A 17944-nucleotide genomic window follows, 5' to 3' on the forward strand; every position below is an offset into this window, starting at 1 on the left:
GTCCCCGGCTTCCCCTCACAGCCACCGTGTCCGTGCCCGGCTTCCCCAGCAGACGGTGGGCCCCTCCAGGACAGTGTCAAGTCTGCTTAGTCAGGTCTCAGGGCTGCCAGGTGCAGCCATCTCAAGTGTTTGTGGTATAGATAAATGAATACATGAACAAGTCAGTGCTTAAGAACCACATCTGAAAGAACTCCTACAACTCAACAACAAAAAGACAAATAACCCAGTGTGACGGTGAGCAAAGCGCTTGTAGACATTTCTCCAAAGAAGATATACACATGGCCAACAAGCTGGAGAAGATGCTCAGCCTCGGTAATCACTGGGGAAGTGCAAACCAAAACCAAAATGAGATGCCGCCTCACACCCACTAGGATGGCTATGATGAGAAAGAAAGAAAGAAAGAAAGAAAGAAAGAAAGAAAGAAAGAAAGAAAGAAAGAAAGAAGGAAGGAAAGAAGGAAAGAAGGAAAGAAAGACACAAGTGTTGCCAAGGATGTGGAGAAATTGAAACCCTCACACATTGGCGATAGGAGCATACAATGGTATTGCCACTGTAGAGAATGCTTTGGCAGTTCCTCAATAAGTTCAACCTGGAGTTACCCAGCGATTTCACCCCTTGGTATATATTCAAATGAACTGAAGACAGGTGTTTAGACTAAAGCTTGTACACAAATGATCACTGTAACACTACTCACAATAGCCAAACAGTGGAAACAAATTCAAATGCCTGTCAACAGCTGAGTGGATTAAACCAAATGTGATCTGTCTATACAGTGGAACATTATGTGGCTATAAAAATGAGCGAAGCACTGGGTTATGCCACAGTGTGGAGGAACCTCAACAATACAATGCTACATAAAGGAAGCTAGACCCCAAAACCACATACTGTGTGATTCCAGGGATATGAAATGTCCAGAATAGGCAAATCCATCAAGACAGGAAGTAGAAAGGTGATTGCCAGGGCTGGGTGGAGAAACGGGGAATGGGGAGTGGCTGCCTAAGGGGTATGGAATTTCCATCGGGGGTGATGGAAAGTTCTAGAACTGGGGGTAGTGATTGCACCACATTGTGAGTGGACTAAATGCCACTGAATTGTTCACTTAAAAATGGTTAAAGTGGTAAATTTTATTTTACGTATTTTAACCACGATTTTAAAAACTCTATCTATACACAGGACTTCTGCACCCGAGTGAAGATTAGGTCCCAATTGAAGGGGATGTGAGAGGCCCACCCAGCCGACATCCTGCTTGCTGTCTTGCACACTTACCCTGGGTGTGTGGGGCTGACGGAGCAGGGGGACTAGAGCCCCCAGTAGCCCCCTGTGTGCCCGTGCACAGGTAAAAGGGGAAGTAAAGGCATCGGGGAATAGAATACAGGCTCCTGCACTGTATTTTGTGCCAGGAGTATAAATAATTACATGTGGTTGATAATTCAGAAATAATTTCAAAATTGTCTCCCTTACTAAGTGGGGGTGTTTGTGTTTCCACTAACAATACCAGGTGCTCCCATTCTGAGGGTCGACTCTGGGCCATTGGGACCTCAGACCTCACCGGTGTATCACTTAATCCTCACCTTGCTAGGTGAGTGGTGCCATCCTCATTTTGCAGGTGTGTAGACTGGAGCTCAGAGAGGCTAGGGGACCTGCCCGGGGCTGCACAGCCAGGCTTGGAGCCCAGTCTCTGAGTCCAGAACTCAGATAGAAGAAGGAGTGCCACATAGTAAGTGTGGGACATACGCTGGAACATGGCCTGGAGCAGGCACTGGGTTGGCTTTTCACTCTCAAAACAGCTTGAGTTCTTCCTTTGCTTAAAATCCTTCAGGCCGTACAGCAATTCACTCCAGGTATATAAGCGGCTCCCATGCAGCTGCCATCCCTGCCCTCCCACTGCTGCCCCGGGCACTGTCCAGTCTGACCCCTGCCCTCCTGGAGCTGGCCTGGCCCTGCCATACCCCAGACCTGGCCCATGCCATTCCTTCCACCTGGAGGCGAGGGGTTGGGGAGAGGGGTGACTGGGACTGGCCCTCCTTAGAGAATGGTTGGCGTGGGAAGTGGGGGAAAAATATCTACCAACTAAATAGCCAGCGATTTAGAGGAGGCCAGAGAGCCACGCGGGTAGCGTGCTCTCCCCAGGGCCACTGGAGAGTGTGGGGGCACTAGGGAGCATGGGGTCACTGGGGAGCGTGGGGTCACTGAGGAGCGTGGGGTCACTGAGGGGCATGGGGCTACTGGGGAGCGTGGGCTGGCCATGGGCACCCTCAGCAAACCCTGTGGAGCAGACCCAGCTTCGCTCCAAGTGTGAAAACTCTCAGGGCTGGCTCCCTGGTCCTCAGCTGCTCGCCTGGGTGCCCAGGGAAGGCTGGCCAGGGAGGCTGTGAGTAGCTGTGAGTGCAGAGATGCTGGGAGCGGGGGCGTTCCTGTTTCAGTCGCTGACCTTTTCCATGGAAAAATTCTGCCCCCGGCTCATCCCCCTGCACTGAATGGGGCCTCGGGACACAGGCGAGATGCCAGGTGGGGTGGGCAGATTGCAAGTCGGGAAAGTTTCCTTACCCCAGCCCGGGCCAGTCCGCTGCAGGGAGGGCGCTGCTGGGAGAAGAGTTTAGCCCTGCAGACAAGAAGCCTCCTCCTCATTCCCCAGGGACTGTGGACAAGGCCCTGCAGTCTCACACCAGGGGCCAGCAGAGGCCCAGGAGCTTCCTGAGATGCATCCCGGCGCAGGTTCTGAGCCAGCCCCGTGTACAAGGAGGGGCTGCTGCCGGGTAGCGGGACGACCTTGCTCTTTGGCAGAGTCTCCCCAAGGGAGTGGGGCTGCCTCCAGGAGGAGGTGGCTGCAGTGGGGGCGAGGGGAAGGTAAGGACACTCCAGCCCCTTCAGCCACTGCCAGGTGACAGATGAGACCACAAGTGGACAGAAGGCGAGTCCTTGGCGGCAGTGTTAGCCAGGTGCCAGGCCAGCCCCACAACCCTGGGGCGCCTGAGTCTACGAATTCCTAGCTGTGAGACTCAGGCAAGTTTCTTAACTGTGCCTCAGTTTCCTCCTCTGTGAAATGGGAGTGATAACAGCCCATATCCATCTCAGAGCCGCTGGGAGGACCCATCCTGTGACGTCCACAGCACGGGCCGCTGGTCTGCAGTGACAGCCCTCATCATTTACCCTTGAAGCTTGAGACTGCAGAGTTCATTACTGACTCATTCACTAGACACACAATGTCTGACCCCCAGGATCCAGCCTCCCCCTGGAGATCAGGGACCAGCTTCGTCTATGGGGCCCCAAGCCTGAGACCAGCAACTGTGAAGCCACTGGGTATCCACATCAGCCACTGCAGCCACCACCAGTGGGTCCATGCCCAGATCAGCCCTTCCCTGTGACCCAGCAATCTCTCTCCCGTACCCAGGACAAACCCGTGCTTGTGATCACCCAAGGATACGCACATGGGTCTTTCGCATAAATGGGGAACAACCCAGGCGTCTGTCAACAGGAGGATGGATAAATTAAGTGTGGTCCATTCATGCAGCGTGACTACACGGCGAAGAAACTGCCGACCCGCGTCAACACGGATGGACCTCACAGACATCACGGTGTGTGAAAGAAGCCAGGAAAGAGGATGTGTGGATTCCACCACTTCTAAGAATCTCTGGCCGGGCGCCGTGGCTCACGCCTGTAATTCCAGCACTTTGGGAGGCTGAGGTGGGTGGATCACGAAGGCAGGAGATTGAGACCATCCTAACCAACATGGTGAAATCCCATCTCTACTAAAAATACAAAAATTAGCTGGGTGTAGTGGCGTGAGGCTGTAATCCCAGCTACTCAGGAAGCTGAGGCAGGAGAATCGCTTGAACCAGGGAGTTGGAAGTTGCAGTGAGCCAAGTTCGTACCACTGCACTCCAGCCTGGTGACAGAGTGAGACTCCATCTCAAAAAAAACATACCCAGAACAAGCCCACCTCATCTTGGAGAGAGAAATCAGAATAGTTACCCTTGGGTGGGTGGCACCAACTGGGAGTGAGCAGAGGGAGCCTGCCGGTATGCCAGAATGTTCTTTGTCCCAAGCCATGTGGTGGTTGCATGAGTGCACGCGTATGTAAAAATGCGTCAAGGTGTGCACTAGAGATTTCTGCATTTTACGTAAATTATATCTCAGCATAAAAGTAAAGTATTACAGTATGTGACTTTATTGAAATGGGGCAATAACAAAGCAGGAGTGGAAACTCCAGGCTTCTTACAATAATTAAAATACAGAAAACAGGCCGGGCACGGTGGTTTACACCTGTAATCCCAGCACTTTGGGAGGCCGAGGTGAGTGGATCACCTAAGGTCAGGAGTTTGAGACTGGCCTGGCCAACATGGTGAAACCCTATCTCTACTAAAAATACAAGAATTAGCCGGGCATGGTGGCACACACCTGTGATCCCAGCTACTTGGGAGGCTGAAGAAGGAGAATTGCTTGAACCAGGAGGCGGAAGTTGCAGTGAGCCGAGATCGCGCCACTGCACTCCAGCCTGCGTGAGGGAGCGAGACTCCATCTCAAAAAAACAAACAAAAAAAACCCAGAAAACACACTTCAAAATTCAAATGCAAACATTAAAAATCGTGCCTGTGTGCTTTGTGTGTGCCTGGCCCGCCTTGGGGGTGCTAGCCTTTCCTGCACACGTGCTCCATGGGGCTGCTGGGCTGGGCCAGCCACCGACCTAAGGCAGAGCTGGGCTGAGCCAGAATGCCCTGCCAGGGCTCCTCTGCCTCAGCCTGTGCCCATCAGCCAGCCTGTCCCCACCAGGCCCTCAGCCTCTGTAGACCCTGAATGCGGGCAACAGCCCACCGCAGCAGCTCCCAGGCAGTGAGAAGGTTAAGTGCAGGAGACCCCAGGGAGTTGTGGGGGCTCATAGCCCTTGGTGGAGTGCCCTCCTGGTCTGCCTATGCCCAGCCTGGCACTCAGGCAGTGGACAGAGCTGCCACATAGCGACCATCCTTCCTCCCAAAGGAGCAGGGCCATCAGCAGTGATGGGGAGAAACAGGGCTGTGGGACGTGGCCCCTCTGGCTAAGACCCTCATCTGGGCGGCGCCATCTCTGCCAAGGCCCAGCCTGGGGGCTCCCTCCTCCAACATTCTCAGGAGCTTTGGGGTAACCTATCATCTCACTCTTGGGTACCCTGAGCCCAGGTGGCAGGGGGTGGGCAGCATCTCACCTGTGCCCAGAATCAGAGCCACCCTGTCCTCTCCCTGACACCCCTGCTGTGTTCAGGAGTAACCCCTGCTTCAGCGCCTCCCCCAGCAGGTAGGCGTCTAACCTAAATCCCTCACGCTGTCAGGGTTTTCAGTGGTTGAGGCAGAGTGAACACCCACTGCGTGCCTGACTGGCCTCAGAGTCCCCTCAGGGTTGCTATTTCAAAGTTCGGGGGGCCAAGGGCTAGAATGGTGACAATAATCATGATTACTCTTCCCTCAGAACAGGAACCGGAGGTCCAGAAAGGTTCAGCAGCCTTCCTGGTAGCTCAGGGAGGCTGGGAGCGAGCAGGGCTGGAACTCACCCCTCCCGTCCCGGGGCTGGCCAGTGCCCTGTCATCAACCCTTCCCCTGGGAGATATCCCATCCCTGACCCTCAAAGACAGCGGGGACAGGATGGGCAGAGTGCGGTCACTTATCCTTCTGGAGAGCCACCCTCCCATGTAAGTCTCTAGGGGCAGGAGGCTGCATCTGGGGCCAGGCTGTGTGGGGTTGGGCCTTCCCCGAGGCGCTCTTGGAGGAGGAAGCCCCCCAACATGCACCAAGCTGCAGGGAGTCTCTCAGGCTCCAGACTGACTCATGGGCCCTCCCCAAATAGGTCTGAGCCCCCATAGCTGGGTCCAGGAATGCAGAACCCTGTCTTACTCCCCACCATATGCTGGGCCTGATGCAAGGCCAGGCGTGGCAGAGCCTCAGCTGCCTGTGCAGGCAGGGGCTAGGGCTGCAGGCTGGGTGGGCAGCAAGGCTGCCGTGGGGCGTCCCCTTGTCACTCAGACTGCATTACAGGTCAGTTGAAACCAGCTTGTACCCCCACTTCACATAGGGTTGAGAAAATGCCCACAGTCCATGTCAGGGCCCAGCGTTTAAAACTGGGGGATGGGGTGGTGAGGATTATGGAGGTGAAACCACCCAAAGTACCCCTCGAGAGGGCACAGCTCCCCACCAGTAACAGGACAAGCTGCGTCTTTCTGGTGATGAGGCCTGGGAGAAATCGGCTATGCTATGACACAGATGTGGGCTCGTGTCCTGAGGAGGCCTGAGAGCCAGGCACCTCCACCTCAGTATCCCATTTCTCCTCCAAATTCCCAAAAACCGACCCCACAAACCACAGCCCAGCTCTGTTTTGCCAGTGGAGGTGTGGGGGGGGAGCGCAAATGGCCCCACAGCAGCCTGGCTGGACCCCCGCTCTCCCACCTCGATCTGGACTGGACACCAGCTCTCAACACAGCACCCCAGCAGTCCTAGTGCTGCCCATCCCACCCGGTTTCAGGGTGGAAGTAGCGTCCCACCCCCCCACTGAAAGCATTCCCGAGAAGGACCGGGGCAGCGCTCCGTCTGGGAGACACGAGATCTGACTTCTTCCTGGAACCCAGCTGGAGCCTGCCCGGGACTCAGCATCCCAGACCCCCCAGAGCCACAGGAGCCAGAAGCAGAACCCTGGGGCCGCCTGCCCTCCCCCGCAGATAACATGCACCTCTTTCAAAAAGCTCATGGAGGTCAGAAAGGCTTTCCCCAGCACGCCCTGCTCTGCCCCCAGGGCACCCACCATCCTACCCCTGGCATGGTCCACGCCCCACCCTGACACCAGCAGGATCGTGGCCTTGGGGCCTGCCTCAGCCACCTCCCGGCCCCAGCCCAGTCTGCTCCTCTTTGGCCACTTTGGCCAGGTGGCCCCAGGTCTGCCCCCTCAGTCCTCACTCTTGCCCACACTCCTTCCTAGCATGCTGGCCCCTGACCTGCTGAGCTCTCCACTGAAGAGACCCCTCCTTGGGGAGGCATTCCCACCCACCAGCCCCCTCTGGGAGCGCCCAGACTCTGTGCTTGACCTGTCAGGCTGTCCTAAAGCCACTGTGTCAGCGGCAGACTCCCCAGGGCAGGGGTCCCCAGCATTGCCCAGCACCTGGCCAGGCCCCAAGCTCAACACGGGCATGAGCCACCCCACCCCCCCAGCTGAGGGAGCATGGGCAGCCCCCTCCCCAGCTCTCTGGGTAGCAGGGACAGGCTGGCTGAGCCTGGGCCTGATCTCCAGCCTCCCTCCCGGCCCCTGGCCCTGGCTGCTGGGCTGCCCCGGGCTCCTGCAGCCCACGCTCCTGGCCCAGGGCGCTTTGTAATTCTTCCTTCTCAGGCGTCTTCTGGCAAAAATATTTGAAGAATGCTCCAATTATCTGTGATCAGCCAGGGAGGCAGGCCTGGATCCACCCACCCAGGAAGTAACTCAGCAGATACCCGGGAGGACAGCGCCTGGCCCCCGTGCCCACCCAGGGCCGAGTCCTTGCCAGCCTCTTCCTCAGGTGGGCAGAGGGTTGGCCCGGAACTTTCCATCCATACAGGGGCTGGTCTATGGCTTTGGAGCCCAGCAGGGTTCCTTGGGGCTGAGTATGGGGCAGGGGCTGGTGGTGGCCTCAGTGTTCCCACCTGTCAAATGGGGATAAGAATGTGGGCCAGGTCTGGGGTCATTCAGCAGACCCCATGAGCCACAGGCTGCAGACTGGTCAGACACCCCCACTCATCCAGAACAGAGCTCCATCTGCACCTGCCCCGTAATGCCTGGACCCCACAGCAGCTCCAGCGCTGCCCTCAGAGGAAGCTGGAGGGGATGCATTGCAGCCCAGAGCTGGGCATGCCGGTGGGAAGGAGCCAGAGAGAATGAACAGGACAGGTCTGGGCTCAACAGCTGGTGCCCCGTCCTTCCTGAGGAGGGCCCAGCTCCGTGGGATGGGGGTTGGGGGGCTTGGGCCAGGGGTTTTGCCCAGCCACCCCAAGGCTGTTCTGAGTCTCAGTTTTCTCATCTGAGAGCAGGGGACAATCAGCCCTCCTTTGGCAAGTGGCAGGTGAGGCCTGGAAGGGGCCTTACACCTGTGGGGAAGGGACAGGCCCAACGCGCTCCCCTTTCCAAGCAGGGTTCGTGGTGTGTGGGGCCCTGGAACCGTTTCCCACCCTTTCCCACCCTCTCCCCACTCTGGTTCCCCTGGCTGGTCCTTGCCAGCCTGGCCTTACAGATGAGGAAACTGAGGCTGAGAGAGAATAGCCAGAAGAGAGCAGCGTGGGTGGGGGCCGGGACAATGCATCCTTAGAGGAGGCAAAGGGAGCTGGGCGGGTAGGGGGTGGGCAAGGAAGGGGCTGGGGAGAGAAGAGGGCTGACACCCCCAGGGCCCAGCTCAGGAATGAGGCCATCCCTCTGACCCTCCCTGCCCTTCCTGGCCTCAGTTTCCCATCTGTGTAGTGAGGGGCTGAGGTGACAATCTGGGTACCTGCAGCTGTGTCCTAAAGAGGTTTGCTCATTTGCTTGGGTTTGGGGTCCTGTATTCAAGTTCTGCTCAGCTGCTGGCTCTCGCTGGCCTCCCTGAGCCTCAGTTTGCCTGTCTGTCCAATGGGCAGAAACGCCCTGCTGGTGGGTGGGGCATCCTGCAGGCTGCCCTCCACTGCGGTCCCACCTGCCACTCTTTCCACGCCACTGCTCTGCTCAGCTCTCAGCTCATAGTGTTCCCAGGGAAGGGATCAGAGCGTCCACTTGCTCCCTCACACCCCCGGCGGGCGGCTGCCCCCCACCCTCCCCACATAGCTGGCATTCCTGGCCTGGCAGCCTGGGACCCCACCCTGGAGAAGAACCAGACCTCCTGGGAAAAAGCTGGCGAAGAGCTGGAGGCCCCAGGCAGGGCTGAGGCTGCTGCAGGTGGATGAGCCACAGCCAGGGGATCCATTGCACCCCTGGCCAACACAAGGAGCCCACAGCTAATGAGGTCAAGGGCAGACACTCCCAGCCACCATATCTGCTAAATCTGTGAAATGAGAGCCTCACCCACTCACTGTGATCCCCAAACCGCAGGACACTGACCTCTGACTTCAGAACCTTCCAGATCTCTACCAGCACCCAGGGCCCATCACGATGCACCAGGTGCTGGCCACACTGGACTAGCTCCTCCCCATCCAGGGGCAGGCAGCTTGCCCCCTCCAGCAGCCAGGCAAGATTCCAGACCCAGCTTAGTGCCTCCTCCTCCAAGAAGTCCACTAGGATCTCTCTCCATTCTCCCCTTTCCACTCCCTACAGGATCACATCCGTACTGGGCTCCTGAGGAAGCCGTTGGGACTGAGATTCAGCTATACCCTTCCCTAGGTCTTACCCTGGCCTTTCTCTTTGCTTCCCACAGTACAGATGGGGACAGAAACACCCAGAGATGCCACAGCACCTGAGACCACACAGCTAGCTGAGACCCTAGCAAGGATGGGACTCCCAGCCCCAGCCCTGATGCCACAGATCTGTTGGACGCAGGGGCGCCTTGCAGGCCTGGGTGACCAGGATGCCAACCTGAAACCTCAGGACAGATGGGTGGGTGGACAGACAAGTGGAACAAGTTGGAGGGAGCTGGCAGGCCCCATTGGCCCATGGCCAGGATAGGAGTCTGGACACTTTGTGGCTGGGCCAGCACCTTGGCCTTCCTGGCTGCTCTGAACTTGGCTGAATGGCAGGTCTGGGGGCCGAGCCATCACTTCTCTGCAGACTGCAAGATAGGGCTGAGCTCCCGGCCCTGAGACTGAACCTCAGGCCATAGTCCTGAAGGGTCCTCCTTCTAGGAACAGATGGGAGCCACACCCAGTCCGTGCCTGGGCCACACAGCGTCTCAGACAGAGCGTGAGCCGGAGCCAGGCCAGCCCCACATAGGCCATCTGCATTCTCCAAAGCAGGGGACCCATTCTGGGCCACAAGCCCCCTGTGCATAATTCCACATCCCCCTCACCTTTCAAGCAGCCCACTTTTCTGGCATGCTCCCTCCAAGAATTCCTAGGCTGCCACGGCCTCCTAGCCAACTGCTCAGCTTGGACGCCTTGTGGTCCAGAGTGCCCATTTCCCCTCCTCCGCCTCTCATCAGCCTGGCTGAGTGAGTGTTTATGGAGCCTTCAGAACTCCAGGGGCCTTGACTGAAGTGGCCCGAGGTCCTGAGCACCGTCCCTGCGTTCCCCACGGTGAGCCCGTAGTTGGAGTTCATCATTCCCCTTTTACAGAGGCGGCTTAGAGAGGAGCAGCATCTCGGGCAAGGCCACACAGCAATGTGGCAGTGATTTGGTATCAGAGACAAGAGCAAGACCAGACCCTGTGGCTTTTCCCCCACCTCTGGGCTCTGCCTCTTCCCACCCTCCCGTCCTACCTGCCACAGGAATCTCCACCGAGGAAGGCGGTAAGGGGAAGCCGGGCTGGGCTCTGGGCTCACAGTCAGAGCTGACTGCAAAGCCGGGCTCTCCCCAGCCTCTGAAGGTGGGGGACCAGCCCCAGCCACCCCTCCGAGGCTGCTCCAAAGCAGGGATAGACCACAGGAGGACTCCTGCAGGAGAGGGAAGCACACACACCGCACAAAGATGCCAGAAGGAAATACAAGAGCACGATGGGGTACCAGGTGATCCCCTATACCTCCAGGAGCTGCAGCCTAGAGGGGAGCCCCCAGGCCACATGCTGGGAAGGCAGGTTCTGAGAGAGAACAGATGGGGCCCATGTGCAGTCTGCAGCCCTCAGCCCAGTGCCCCTCCCCAGGTGCAGGTCCACAGCATCCCAGGCTGGCCACTTCAGGGGCTACGTCCCGCAGGTCCTCAGGCCCTGCGTCCCTGTGCACTCTGGACTACTGCAGACATGGAGTGACTGGAGTCCAGAGTCACTGACACCCTATCCAGTGCTCTGTCCACAACACCAGCCTGCCTGGCATCCAGGGATCCGGGGCCTGTCACCCCCAGGCACACTCTCTGAACACTCTGACGCTCAGGAAGGCGTACCTGACGTGCGACTCCATCCCCAGGGCAGTGCCACCAAGGCGGGTGACAACCCTGCAGGGGCAGTGATGGGGCTGAGCAAGCGCTTCAGCCCACAGGACTGTAGCCTCTGAAGGCCAGGCCTCCCTAGGCTGAGGGGAGCCATGGGGCACACAGGAGGAGTCCCGGGATGGATCTGCCTTCCTTGGGGAGCGGTGTCGGCCGCACCTGGAAATTCCCAGCACTTCCCCGCCAGCGGTGAAGTCATCCTGGGAAGACCTGAGTCAGGGGAGCTGGGAAGTCATCCAGCCCCCGGTCACCCACTCCCCCTTCCCACCTGTGCCGCTGGGGGCCGAGCACACCTGGGGCCACCACAGGACCCCTGGGCGATGGGCCCCGACCTGGGAGTTCCTGGGGCCCCAGACCCCGAAGCGGCCATCAGACCCTCTGACAGATGTGCTGGGTACCGACTGAGTGAGTGCCTGGTACTGCCCTGAGTGCTGGGGAGGAGGCAGGCAACCCTGCAACCCCAGACCTGGCCAAGCACACTCCCCTGGCACCCCTGCCACCAGACAGTCCTGCAGACTCAGTCATCCCCTCTCCTCAGCCCCGGAGTGGCCCCGGGTCCTGCATCTGCGGCTGGTGGGCAGGACCAGCCTCCGCCCTGCTTCCCCATCTTCCACCTCATTGCCCAGAAAACTCTTTCTAAAGCTCTGCCAAAGCCACTCCTCCCTGCCCTGGGGTCCCCAGACCCGAGGTCACTGCCTCTGGCACCGCCCCCACCTCATCTTCCCCTGCCGCAGCCCACTCTAACCTGCTGCTCCCCACTTCTGATGCCCAGTCACCACATCTTCTTCACACCTCCAGGCCTTTGCCCACGTCTGCCCCTTTCCCAGGAACCCACCTTCCTTCCCTCCAGCAGGTCCTTCAGGGCCAAGGTCAGAGGCTGCCTTTCTTGAGAGGTCTTCCCCGGACCGCCCTCGACCAGGAGCTTAGAGCTCCTGCTGTGGGTCCCACAGGGCTTTGCGTAAACGCCGCTGGAAGGGAGGGAGGCAGGGGCGTTCCTTTCCAGTCACACCTGCACACGCGGCCAGCCCTGATCACCCACCCACGGGGGCTGCCATCACTCTGTGGGCATGAAGGGAAAGTTCAGGGTGGTGGGGGGGCCAGCAGGAAGGGGAGGAGGGAGGAGGAGGATCTGGGGAAGCATCCAGATCTACCACCCAGATGGAGAAACTGAGACCCAGAGAAGTGGAGGGATGCCTCAAGGTTGCCGCAAGCCCATAGCTGAGCCAGGAACAGGGCCTGGGCGTCTGGGACCACACTCACGCTGACCCAACAACGCTGGCCAGGCTGGTCTCAGAGCTCCCGGCTCAGGGACCGAAGCAGGACAAGGCCCAGAACAGAAAGCCTCTGGGCTTCCCATACCCACAGGAGAGCTGCACCTCTGGTCCTAAAGCTAACCTTGGAGGCAGCCTCTGCAACCTTGAGACCCTCGCTCAGGGCCCCGGGGACTCTTGGTCAATACACAGTTCTAAGCAACCGGAGGCATTGGTTTCTGCCTGGAGAGGACAGGCAGGAAATGGGAGAGAGCTCACCCAAGGCTGAAAACTCGCCTTGCTAAGACACCGTGACAAGTGACATGGACCCCACAGCTAGGAGGCCCCAGGCTCAAATCTGGGCTCAGCTGCTTGACCTGGGCAAGTGACTCTGCACCCTGACCTTGTCTTCCTCACTCCACCACCTAGCACGGCAGACAGGCCTCTCCTAGCTCCCCTTGTCTGAGAGCCCAAGGGGGACACGGATCCCAAAGCAGACCCTGGGCACTGTGCACACGTCAGTCCCGCCAGGGAGGGCCTTCTCGGGGAACCCAAGTCCTCCAGAAGTGGGAATGTCTCATCCTGAGTTCCCTAAGCGGGGGTCTGCAGGACAGGCAGTGCATTCTGGAGGACTTCCCATTGGAAGGGGCTTTGCCATCTGTCTCACCGCTTGGGACTGCACAGGCCTAAGTCTCAGCTCTGGACACCTCCTCACCCTGGCCACAGCAATACCCACTGCGCGGAGGCCAGCTGAGACACCACCAGTCCTTGTGGCCGGGCTCCCTCCCTCCAGGGGGCCTGGTCCATTCAAAGCTCCAACTGGGTACGGAAGGATTGGAGCAGGGATCACAGCGCGGGAGGGTTCCAGAAAAAGATGGAGGCCCGCAGGGGTCACGGGGTGGGACTCCAGGGCATGCTCACTCAGGCTGTCCTCCGTTACTGCTGACACCCAGTGAGCTGCTCGGCGGGTGGCGTGACTTCCTCCCAGGCCCAGCTCCGGGCACCTGCAGGCTTCACATACTAAATCTGCAAAGGCCGCATGGGGGAGCAGGACATTAGTGTCGTCTGCACACAGCCTCAGACCCAGCCTCGTGGCAGCCCCAGCACCTCAGCTGCCACCTGCTCCAGCCTGGAGATGGAGGAAGTGTTGATGGCCCTGTGCCAAGCCTCACCTGCCACTCTACCACTGAGACTGTGGCATGGCCTCGGTGGAAAGGCCAACCACTCCACTGGCTGCTTGCACAGAGAAACTGTGAGCGCTGCTTCTCTGCCCAGGCAGGGACCCTCCCCAGCATCCCCGGCCCTCACTCCTACTGCATCTGCTTGTATGCCTCTGGGGCTGGAGAACTCACTGCCTCTCTGCCAACAGCGGAACTGACCCAAGCCTCAGGACCCACCTTCAGAGGACGAGAACGCCCTGGGTGAGGGGCAGGGATGGGGGAGGGGCCCCAGGCGGGCTGAGTGGGAAGACAAGGAAGGGAGGAGGGAGCGCACCTGTACCCACCCCCACCCTGCCGGCCAGCCTGAGGTGAGGCCCCCAGCCCCGCGCCAGGGACGGAGGACAAACGGTGGTTTTGTCCTTGGCCAGCGGGCGGCCCGCACCACACAATGACCCTTTCATCAGGCTGAAGGAGCCCTGGGCCGGGGTTTCATCTGACAAGGGAGGGCGCCCGGCCTCCTGTCCCTTTGGGAGGGGAGCTGAGCCCCATCTGAGCTGGACCCAGGGCCGTGTAGGGCGGCAGCCTTAGGAGCCTGCTACAGCCACTCCATCTGCCCAGGATGACAGGGAGCAGTGTGAGCAGTGAGGGCTTAAGCTTCTGCTGCATGTGGCTCTCAGTTTCAGGGGCTCCGCTCCCTGGCCCTGGGCTGATGGCCTGGACACCCACAACTGAGCCCTCTACCTCATCCAACACCGCCACACCCCAGAGTCTGTCAGGGTGCTCCGAGAACAGAGCCTTGGTCCACACCCAAGCAGGGTCCCTGGGTTCCCCACAGGCATCCACCTGCCCTGCCAGGGTGACTCAAGGCTCCAGGTGGGTGGGAGGGGAAGGGGCGGGAGTGTGACTTGCTTGGCCATTGTCCCCAGAGGAGCTCACGGAAGTGTGTGAATGAGGGAACAATAATGTGCTGTTGGCGCCTCAAAAATCAGCAACTTTATGATCGTCACCTCGCCTCCCATCAGCACCTCCAACCACTGGCTGGAGCCTGAGGCCCTGGGATATCCCGATTCCTGTCCCTGTGGGACTGCATAGGGGGAACTTCCCTTCAGAAGCAGTGCTGGTGCCACGTGAGGAGCTGGAACTAGGAAGGCTGAACCCCTGGGCTCCAAGGTGACCTTGGGAAACAGCCTCTTCTCTGGATCCTGGCATCCCATTGATCCACCTCAGCGAGATGCTCTGAGGCTCCCTGGAGTGGATGCCCTGGTGAAGGTGTTTGACAGTATTATTCCCTCGTCTAGGGGTCCCTTTCATGTGCCTGTTTAGTCTGGCCAACTCCTATCCATCCTTCAAAACCCTGTCTGAGAGTCATCTCCTCTGGGAAGCCCTCTGAGATGCCCTAGGGGGTCCATCACTCCTTCCTGAATGAACACAGCCACTGGGCCTCCCCCTGTGCTGCCTGTGGCCAACCTCCCTATTCCTGATAGCTGAGAATGGCCAGTCTCCCGTGCACTGACCGCACCAGGCATCAAGCTAGAGCTTCCCACAGCCACCGAGTGAGGTTTGTGCTCCCATCATCTGCACTGGAGAGGGAAGAGCTGGGCCTGAGGACACAGCCAGGCAGTGAGGGCCCTGTGGAGTCAGGATGAGGATCCGGATCTGAGTCACTGTCATGCCGCTTGGCTTCACGAAGACTCAAGGGAAACCATGTTAGAAAATGGCACATTATCCTACAGGCCTCTGTGCACAACTGTGGCACCCAGCGCCATCCCAGGACCTCCTGTCCTCCCTCCGCAGACAGACGGTCCACGATGCACATTCTCCCCTTTAGCCAATGGTTGGTGGGTCTCGTCCACATGATGATGAGTTCTAGGGAGTTTCCTGTGATTAGGGGGGGCTCCACTTGTCCACTCCAGTGGAGGGTCCCCAGTTGAGATCTCATCAGATTTCCCAGCTCGAATTCCACATGTACTCCCTCTATGGAACGTTCTACACTTTCAAGTTCCAACTACACATGACCTGGTCTGAGCCTTGGGGGAGGGATCACCATCCCAAGTGACCCATGAGGAGACTGAGGCCCAGAGAGGCCCATGGACCCGCTCAGGGCACACAGCAGAGCCCCTCCCAGACCTGGATAGATGCAGACCCTCCAGGCTGGGAGTTGCCCCTCCCCCAAGGGCAACCTTAATACGCCTGAGCCAAGGGGCACATCCTGTCCCCACACAGGCCATGGTACCATGGGAGTGGGCCTGGTTCGTCTCCTCCCCGCCGAGGGTCATGGCCACAGCACTTCTGGGACTGTGGCTGGCACCGCTGACAAAGCCGGGAAGAGGCCTGGCCTGGCAGGGCAGCGGTAAGCGCCCCCCCACCCTACCACAGCCAGGTGGTCGGTGAGTAACCGCCCCGTCACCCATGACTCACTTGGCTCCCCAGAGCGGGCGGTCACCATGAGAGGCTCCTACCGGAAGACCTGGGGGGGTCGTCAGAGCCAACCCCCACATCTGGGAGAGGAAGGCTGAGACCGGAAGAGACCTGCCTGGGACAGAAGCTGAGCCTGGTCCTGGTCAAGGCCTCAGCCAGGCCCCCCTTCCAGCTGACCCAGCACCACAAGCCTTCCTCTTGGCCTGCGGTCCCCCACCTGCCCTCCCTTGGGCCCTGACTGATCCCCGCTGGCCCTGGGAGCTCCTGCGCTGACAACAGAGCTCTGCACAGAGAAGGCAAGGGCTGGCCAGAGCCGCCTAGCACCGCTGCAAGTCAGCATTGTAGCAGGGGCGCAGGGCGCTTCCAGGCCAACACACCCGTCCAACCTGATCAGCGGCAGGGGCCCAGGCATGCGTCTGGGATTTGGTGTGCACAGACCACAGCCCAGGACAGGGAGCTAGGGGAGCAGCCCGGATGAAAGGAGGAGGATCAGCTGTCGGCCAGTGTCTGGGATCCCAGCAATGGGATCTGGAAAGTTCCTGAAAGTTCTCTGGAGCAGAATGAAGCCTCCACCCAGCGACCCTCCTAGCCTAGGCATCCTCAGATCCAAAGGCCAATGCCATCCAGCGTGCCTGCAGTGCTGAGGGTGGGCTGACACTGACCCCCACCTCTCACAGCTCTCCAAGGACTTGCCTGCTGGCTGCCTCCCCCAAGTGCAGCCATTGGGTCAGAAACACCGAAACCAAGGTCTTCTCACTTTGCACGCTTTCATTCAAATTGAACTGCGCAGGCCCTACTCCCACCTATGGTCAGCCTTGTGCCCACCAAACAAACGGGGCAGGGGCAACCTGAGACCCGCCCCCCTCGCTCCTGGAACACTCTGGGTTCCTCTCTGCTTGGGGAAGGCTGGCGTCAGTGTTTTCCTCCCTGTGGTGCAGGAGCTGCTGAGGGCAAGTCAGGGATGCAGCCTGCCTTCCTGTCCCCCACGACCCAGGCCGGACCCCAGCACTGGCCCAGGGATGTCTGGGAAAGCTGTTTCCTTAGGAGAATTTCTGCCAACACAGCTGGCAGTGCACACTCCAGGAACAAGCCTGGCGGCTGTAGTCATTGCAGGCCCAGATGAGGAGGACAGCCCTGAGATAAACCTGGGGTCTGCAGAGGTACACTGGGCACCACCTTACCCCAGAGGCCCCTCACGGCTGCCTTGGCATCAACTCCCACCAGGCTTCTGGGGCCCCTGTGCACCTCCCTCTCTCCGACCCTTACCCCAACCCTCCAATCCCCGCTTCCCTCGCCCCCACCTCCTCAGGACTCCTGGTTTCCCACCCCGGACACCTCTTCATGAATACGGAACCTCAGCCAGCCGGCTCCAAAAATGATTTCCCAAGCACCGGAGCTGCCAATTCTCCAGCAAGGCTTAAGGCTGAAATGCCAGGATTCTGGGGAGGGGGAGGCTTCCTGGCCTCCAACCGCCAGAGGCTGAAATTCCAAGGCCCCCTGGTTGATGCAGTTCCTGGGAAGGACACCAGAAGCAGGATCCAGGGACGCTGGCACTTTGATAGCCTGGGTCCCCACTGCTCAGGCGGTCCCCACCCGCATGCGCCCTGCTACCCCGCCCCCCTCAGGCGATGCCTCCGCAGCCGGGGCTGCCCGCCGGGCCTGGAGCGCTCTCTGTGCCTGGACCTTGTAATTATGTCCCACAGCCCGGGAAACCGCGGGCCTCGCAGCATCTGGCTGCGGTTGCGAACTTTTGTTTCAAGATGCGCGACTATTTATAGAAGGAAAACTGGTAGGATAGTAATTTCCTAGGAGCAAGAGGAGAAATTGGCTGCGTCTTTATTAAATGGGGGTGGGGGCGCGGCGCTGTATTAGGACTGCGACCGCATGTGGGGAGGGGGGAGCGCAGGGAGCGGGAAGGCAGCGGCTGCCCCCTCTGGCCGCGTCAGGCGACCCCGGACGTGGCCCGCGTGTAAGGGAGGGGGGAGGGGGAAGGGAAGAGAAGGGGAGGGAGAGCAGGCGCTGAGGTTTAATCAGTAGCATCCAGCTTAAATTCCCCCAAATGGCGGTTCCATAAATCAAACTTCTTTTTGAGTCA

At 59.3% G+C, this 17944-nt stretch overlaps 1 protein-coding gene across 2 annotated transcripts in view; it reads right to left on the minus strand.

The window, feature by feature from the left end:
- WNT7B (Wnt family member 7B) overlaps positions 1-17944 on the minus strand; it is a 53225-nt gene that overhangs the window by 29332 nt on the left and 5949 nt on the right. The gene's annotated exons all lie outside the window — the stretch shown is intronic.

This window comes from Piliocolobus tephrosceles, chromosome 19 (assembly GCF_002776525.5).
Source record: "Piliocolobus tephrosceles isolate RC106 chromosome 19, ASM277652v3, whole genome shotgun sequence".
In the NCBI taxonomy this organism is placed as follows: Eukaryota; Metazoa; Chordata; class Mammalia; order Primates; family Cercopithecidae; genus Piliocolobus; species Piliocolobus tephrosceles.